We start from the raw sequence: 7,500 nt of genomic DNA, 5'->3' as shown, positions 1-7,500 counted from the left end.
CTCCCACCGCTACACGGACCCTGTAGGATTGCCACCTGGTCTGACAGTCAGACCTAAACAAGCCTGGACATTTCAAACTCAATCAATCCAGCTTTTGCTTAGGCTACACGTAGCCAACGCAGTTGTAGAGGTATCCTTCCTTCAGTGTCCAGGGAAGTGTATTCCGTTAAAATCCGACACAATCAGGGAAAACACTCTAGCCTACAGACCCCCTCTCCTTTCCTCTCCTCTCCTCTCCCCTGGCAGTGCAGGAGAGGAGCAGGGGCGAACACTGGCGAGGCAAACGTGACAATAATCCAGAACGGCGCCGCGGGGAAGGGGAAGAGCGAGGGGGGAAACCCGGGAGTCCTTGCGGCAGCGAAAAGGACAGGACAGGAGAGGACAGGAGAGGACACGACAGGAGTGTCGGTGGTGGTAGCCTAGTTCTATTATCCTGACTGTCCGTAGGTCTGTTTTGCCTTCGCGGAGCGCCTCTCTCCCTCACTGCGCTCAGTCGGTCACGCGCGCTGTAGCCGTAGTTCTATCTGCTGCACACGTTCGGCTCCAAGTGGAAATGGCAGCACGCGCCCTCCGCAGTGGAACGGTACGGTGGTCGCGAGGCAAGGCAGCATCCATCATCTCATCTCCGGTCATCGTGGCGGCGTCGCCGAGAGCAGAGTATGAGGGCCCCCCCGGGACGGTTCTGCTTCCTCCGTTACCGTTATTACCGTTAGCGCATCGTTCAGTTTAAGTAGGACACGCGGCACGCAGTCTAGAGAGCTGTGTTTCAACACACAGTGACATGCACATGCACCGCGTTATCTCTCCCCCTTCTCTCTCTCTCTCTCTCTCTCTCTCTCTCTCTCTCTGGTTCTCTCCTCTCAATCCTCTCGCAGAGCCCGCTGTAGCTAGCGCAGTTTACGCAGCCCTCTGTAGCTTTTCAGCGTAGCCACGCAGCCTCCCCCTAATGTCGTCCCATCCCCTCTGCTGTCAGTCTGCTCTGGCTGCCTACCTAGTGCTGCCTGTACTGGTGCAGCAAATGTCCACAAGGACGAGTGCTCTAATTTAGCAAAGACACATCGATCACATTGACCATAGAGCAAAGATAAATTGATCATTCGCTCGCACTCCTTGTCGATAAATACTGGTTGCGCATTTGTCTTGTTTAACATTGATCGTCTATTTTCTTTCTGGACGCGTATGACATGTTGTGAAACGGACAAAAACAAAACTTACTGACGATCTGGATTCAAAAATGTGTATTCTTCTCACGAAATCTATTCCCCTGAAGGTGCTGCAGTTGGAAAGGTTTCTGCTGTAACGCGGAGGGGAAACTCGTTCCTGGTGAAACCAACACGAGACGGAGAGTCTGAGCCTCGCCGGCCGCTAAGAGAAGTATCTGTATATTTTTTCCCGCTAATACAATTTGGGCCTAATGTAATTTAGGCGGTAACTAAGAAGAATATAATCAGCCCTCACACACATCTCATTGGACACTCATGCAGAACACAACCTAGCAGGAGAGGAGAGGAGGAGAGGAGAGGAGAGAAGAGGAGAGGATGAGAGAGGAGAGGAGAGGATGAGAGAGGAGAGGAGAGAAGAGGAGAAGAGAGGAGAGGAGAAGAGAGGGGGAGAGGAGAGGAGAGGAGAAGAGAGGGGGAGAGGAGAAGAGAGGAATATGAATTAGCAGGAGAGGAGAGGAGAGGAGGAGAGGAGGAGAGGAATATTATGGGCAGTCATGGGTGAGCGGTTAGGGCGTCAGACTTGCATCCCAGAGGTTGCCGGTTCGACTCCCGACCCGCCAGGTTGGTGGGGGGGAGTAATCAACCAGTGCTCTCCCCCATCCTCCTCCATGACTGAGGTACCCTGAGCATGGTAACGTCCCACCGCACTGCTCCCCATGGGGCGCCACTGAGGGCTGCCCCCTTGCACGGGTGAGGCATAAATGCAATTTCGTTGTGTGCAGTGTGCAGTGTTCACTTGTGTGCTGTGGAGTGCTGTGTCACAATGACAATGACAATGGGAGTTGGAGTTGGAGTTAATGGAGCCTCTCTGCTGCTGGAGAAGGGAGATGAGGTCTGGGTGAAGTTGTGGCCTGGTACATGGGTGTATGATAAAATATATATATATATATATATATATATATATATACAGGGCTCTAAATTAACTTTTTTCATCACCAGCCAAAATGGCTAGTAGATGTTAATCTTACTAGCCAAACACACACTCACTAATGGGTCAAAGTGGCTAGTAAGTTGGTGTTTTCTACCAGCCAAACTGAAATTTCACCAGCATTTGGCCGGTTGGCTGGTGTTAATTTAGAGCCCTGTATATATATATATATATATATATATATATATATATACAAATTAGCAGGAGTGGAGATGAGAGGAGAGGAGAGGCGAATCTAGCAGAGGATAGGAAGAGAGAGGAGAGGAGAGCAGAGAGGGGAGAGAGGAGGAGAGGAGAGGAGAGGAGAGCAGAGAAGAAGAGAGGTGAGTCTAGCAGGACAGAGGAGAGGAGGAGAGGAGAGGAGGAGAAGTGAGGAGAGGAGGAGAGGAGAGGAGAAGAGAGGAGAGGAGGAGAGAGGAGAGGAGAGCACAGGAGAGGAGATGAGAGGCGAGGAAATGAAAGGAGAGGAGAGAGGAGAGGAGGAGAGGAGGAGAGGAGATGAGAGGCGAGGAAATGAAAGGAGAGGGAGGATGAGAGGCGAGGAAATGAGAGGAGAGGAGGAGAGGAGAGGAGATGAGAGGAGGAGAGGAGATGAGAGGCGAGGAAATGAAAGGAGAGGAGAGAGGAGAGGAGGAGAAGAGAGGAGAGGAGGAGAGGAGAAGAGAGGAGAGGAGAGGAGGAGAGGAGAAGAGAGGAGGAGAGGAGAAGAGAGGAGGAGAGGAGAAGAGAGTAGAGGAGAAGAGAGGAGAGGAGAGCCGTGTGCTACTGCCCCAGCCACACATCCCAGTGGGCCAGTTCAAATTCTCGCACCCTCCCTCCGCCCTTCCACTACTAATGAACAGAGCAACATATGATCCGCCCTTGGTCTGGGCCCTTTGCCTGGGCCCTGTTTTGCCCTTGGTCTGGGTCCGGTTTAGCCATGTTTTGCCGTTGGTGGGCCCGGTTTTGCCGTTGGTGGGCCCGGTTTTACCCTTGGCCTGGGCCCGGTTTTGTCCCGTTTTGCCATTGGCCAGTATTGCACCCCTGTGGACAGGACCGGATTAAGATGGCCTGGGGCCCCTAGGCTACAGGTTGCTGTGTGGGCCCCCACAGGGCCGGATTAAGATAGCCTGGGGCCCTAGGCTACAGGTTGCTGTGTGGGCCCCCACAGGACCGGATTAAGATAGCCTGGGGCCCTAGGCTAAGATGCTGTGTGGGCCCCCACAGTGCCAGATTAAGATAGCCTGGTGCCCTAGGCTACAGGATGCTGTGTGGGCCCCCACTGGGCCGGATTAAGATAGCCTGGGGCCCTAGGCTACAGGTTGCTGTGGGCCCCACAGGGCCGGATTAAGATGGCCTGGTGCCCTAGGCTACAGGGTGCTGTGTGGGACCCCACAGGGCCGGATTAAGATGGCCTGGTGCCCTAGGCTACAGGGTGCTGTGGGGGCCCCCACAGGGCCGGATTAAGATGGCCTGGGGCCCCTAGGCTACAGGTTGCTGTGTGGGCCCCCACAGGGCCGGATTAAGATAGCCTGGGGCCCTAGGCTACAGGGTGCTGTGTGGGACCCCACAGGGCCGGATTAAGATGGCCTGGTGCCCTAGGCTACAGGGTGCTGTGTGGGACCCCTACAGGAGGATTACGTAATTACCCTACCCACCCATCCTTCCACTGAGGAGCATATTAATTCACACTGAGGTGATGGGACCTCTGGACAGTCATTTCCAATAATTCAATTCAATTCTTTATTTACATCAGACTCAAAGTACATGGTCCATATCAAGACAACAGTCAAAAAAATACATAGAGAAGTTAAGACAAAGAAAAATAAGAAATAAAATAAAAAATAAAATGAAAGATGGGAACACACCCATCAAACAAATAGGCAGTCTCTCCAGTGTCGCCTAAGCTTGGAGGAGAACCTCACAGAACACTTTACTGGACTCACTAGGGTTTTAATAATAATGAAATGCAAAAAGTCAAAAATGGTGGATACACTGTTAAGCAACGAAACCCTTCATATACAGTATGCACGCCCACCTCCAGCCACCCAGACACACACACACACACACACACACACACACACACACACACACACACACACACACACACACACACACACACACACACACACACACACACACACACACACACACACACAGATAGATAGAAGCCTTCAAGAGCTCTTTATGTCCAGAGGAGGTGAAGTAAGGGGCACGTGATTCGTTCCTTTATCCGTCGCTGGTTTCCGGCGCCCACAAAAGCAGAAGTCTGGAGTGAGGTCAGGAGGGGAGTTTAAAAAGACGCTGAGAGCAGTGGACAGGGGAGCTACTTCATGTGTCTTTAGGGAACTTGGTGTGTGTGTGTGTGTGTGTGTGTGTGTGTGTGTGTGTGTGTGTGTGTGTGTGTGTGTGTGTGTGTGTGTGTGTGTGTGTGTGTTGTGTGTTATTTTCTTCCTCAGAGCTGTGTGAGCCTCTGCCCTGGGTAGTTTAATAGATTTGTGAAAACATTTCGGCCACAGTCAGACCATCTTCAACACAGACTATGATGACCAATACGTTTGCACACGTCACTTGGGTAGCACTTTTAATTATTTTCTAACTTGCAATAAAGGTACACTGACTATTGCATCAGCATTAAGGTGTGTGTGAGATAGAGAGGGGGGCGGGGGTTGTGTGTATGAGTGTATATGCGAAATTGTGTGTGTGTGTGTTTATGTGTGTGTGTGTGTGTGTGTGTGTGTGTATTTGTGTGATGCTATTGTAATAGGTGAGCGTGATTGATGTAATAATACATGAATACTACATTAATACATAACATAATACTAATAATCATAATATTGATAATAATAATAACTAATACAGCAATAATAATAATAATAATCATGATATTGATAATAACTCGGTTTAATATGATGCAGGAGGAGGATGACACATTACATGTACAGCATGACAGAATCACACACGTGGTTATGCTTTTACTAAGGAAAATATTTATTTACTTTGAAAAGGGAACCAAAAAAGGTCAACGATAAAGAAAACATCACGAAAATACAATAGAAGTGAACGGCATGAAAATACAATAGAAATCATGAAAAAACAATAGAAATCATGAAAATACAATAGAAATCATGAAAATACAATAGAATGGTTGGTTGGTGTGGTCAAAGACGTCCAACATGACATTGCCCTTCAGTGCTAACAGATGCTTTTGCTTACTGTAACTGTGAAAAACATGACATTTCAAAACTATTTTTTGAAAAGTGAATGCATGAAAGTCAGTAAGCAGAAAGACAGTAAGCAAAAGTATCCGTTGCACTGAAGGACATGTTGGACGTCTTTGACTTGTGTGTGTGTGTGTGTGTGTGTGTGTGTGTGTGTGTGTGTGTGTGTGTGTGTGTGTGTGTGTGTGTGTGTGTGTGTGTGTGTGTGTGTGTAAGTGTGTGTGTAAGTGTGTGTGTGTGTGAGCAGAACAGCAGTGAAAGAGGAACACAACAACACAACAAAACAAAATGTTGGTTTGCCCAAAACATGAAATCAAAAGCAGAAGTCGGTGTCTAGCTGGCGGTGGCCTGTCTTAAACTTATGAAGGAGGAAACCCAACGCACACCAGAGGTTTCGAGGTGCAGGTAGCGGGTGCAAGATCAATTTTGTAGAAGAAGATACCGCACACTCTTGTCCATCGTGCTGCAATTTATTAACAAAACAACGTTTCGGACCGTACGGCCTTCCTCAAGTTTTTGAGTTTTTTTTTAAAACTTGAGAAAGACCATACAGGCCCAAACGTTGTTTTGTAAATAAATTGCAGCACGATAGACAAGAGTGTGCGGTATCCTCTTCTACAAATCTGTCTTCAACGTAGACCCAGTCGGCCCCTGCCGTGGTGGACTGGTGCACCGGGGACCTAGCCAGGCCGTGCCCTCCTAGTGACGCAACAGCTTCAGCGTTGCTACCAGTCAGGTCAAGAGCAATGCAAGTACTTTCTAAGCTCCTGCAAATACGGGAACTCCTCCCACTTTGCTGGTAAGCAAACAATCATCAGCAAACCAAGGGAGGTCGTTTGGGAAATGCCATTTGGGAAATGTTAATTGTTTTGCTCTTGGTCAGACCAAGTCTCGAAGAGATTTGAAAGTCGATGATAATCAGGCTACCAGGGACCCGGGTTCGATGCCGGCCCTCTCTGGTCATTTCCCCGTGCTTGCTTGCCCATTTATCTCTCCCACCACTCACTTGCGGTCACCATCTCACACTGTCCTATCAAATTAGAGCATAAAAGCCCCTAACAAAGATTTTAAAAAAACATAGGTATAGTCGTGTAAGACCAATGGTGTGTAATGTGTGGATATTCTTGTTGGAGAAGTAAGCCACAGGTGTGTGTTTTTAACCCCTTAAGACACGGCATTATACATAGGCTGTTACCAGAATGGCAATGACCAAGTAGTAATGTATTACTAAAGGCCCCGTGCACTGTCATAGTAGTGTAGTACTACACTATACTATACTGTACTAACCTTCACTGTCTATTACAGCGCGCCACAGGAGGTACAGCGTGCCACAGGTGTGTGTGTTTTTATAAGAGGGGCGGTTACCCTCTTGCATCTGATCACCTCTTATCCTTAACCTGTGTGTTGCACTAATCCAGAGACAGAGACAGAGACATCCTGGTGTGTGTGTGTGTGTGTGTGTGTGTGTGTGTGTGTGTGTGTGTGTGTGTGTGTGTGTGTGTGTGTGTGTGTGTGTGTGTGTGTGTGTAGTTAAGAGGGAGGTGTAGAGGCATTGTGTTGTTAGTTAGTTTGGAGAGAGGTGGAGGGTCAAGAGAGTAATGGCATATGGATTTTCCATCAGCGTATTTACCTTTCACACCAACCCCCCGCCCCCATCCCCTATCCAAGTCTCAGGTATATCACTTAACACCTCTCCACTTCCTCTCTCTCTCTTCCTCTCTCTTCTCTCTCTCTCTCTCTCTCTCTCTCTCTCTCTCTCTCTCTCTCTCATTCTCTCTCTCTCTCTCACACACACACACACACACACACACACACACACACACACACACACACACACTTCCTGTCATGACTTAAGAGCACATTGAGCAGACACTTCTAGTTCCTCACGATCTGCAACACACACACACTACACACACACACACTACACACACTACACACACTACACGGGACACTTGAGCTGTGGAATGGGGCAATACTAGACACTGGATACAGGCTACAGGCGATGTGAATGAGGGCAGTAGAACTCAACTGAGGGGGGATAAAGAGCCATCACCAAGAGGACATGGAACATAAAATACAACATAATAACAATAATAACAATAATAACAACACAGTTATAAAAAAACAAATACACTTTTGGATGCAACAT

The 7,500-nt window shown here is 48.5% G+C and overlaps 1 protein-coding gene across 1 annotated transcript in view; it reads right to left on the bottom strand.

The window, feature by feature from the left end:
• dgki (diacylglycerol kinase, iota) overlaps positions 1–843 on the bottom strand; it is a 207,549-nt gene extending 206,706 nt beyond the window's left edge. The window contains exon 1 of the mRNA XM_063217816.1: positions 1–843. This exon is cut by the window's left edge and continues 375 nt beyond it. The gene's annotated coding sequence lies outside the window, so the exon portion shown is untranslated.
• Between the last annotated feature and the right edge of the window lie 6,657 nt (positions 844–7,500).

This window comes from Engraulis encrasicolus, chromosome 15, assembly GCF_034702125.1.
Source record: "Engraulis encrasicolus isolate BLACKSEA-1 chromosome 15, IST_EnEncr_1.0, whole genome shotgun sequence".
Classification (NCBI taxonomy): domain Eukaryota; kingdom Metazoa; phylum Chordata; class Actinopteri; order Clupeiformes; family Engraulidae; genus Engraulis; species Engraulis encrasicolus.
Note: the sequence above shows the minus strand (reverse complement) of the source record. Positions and strands in the feature narration are given on the sequence as shown.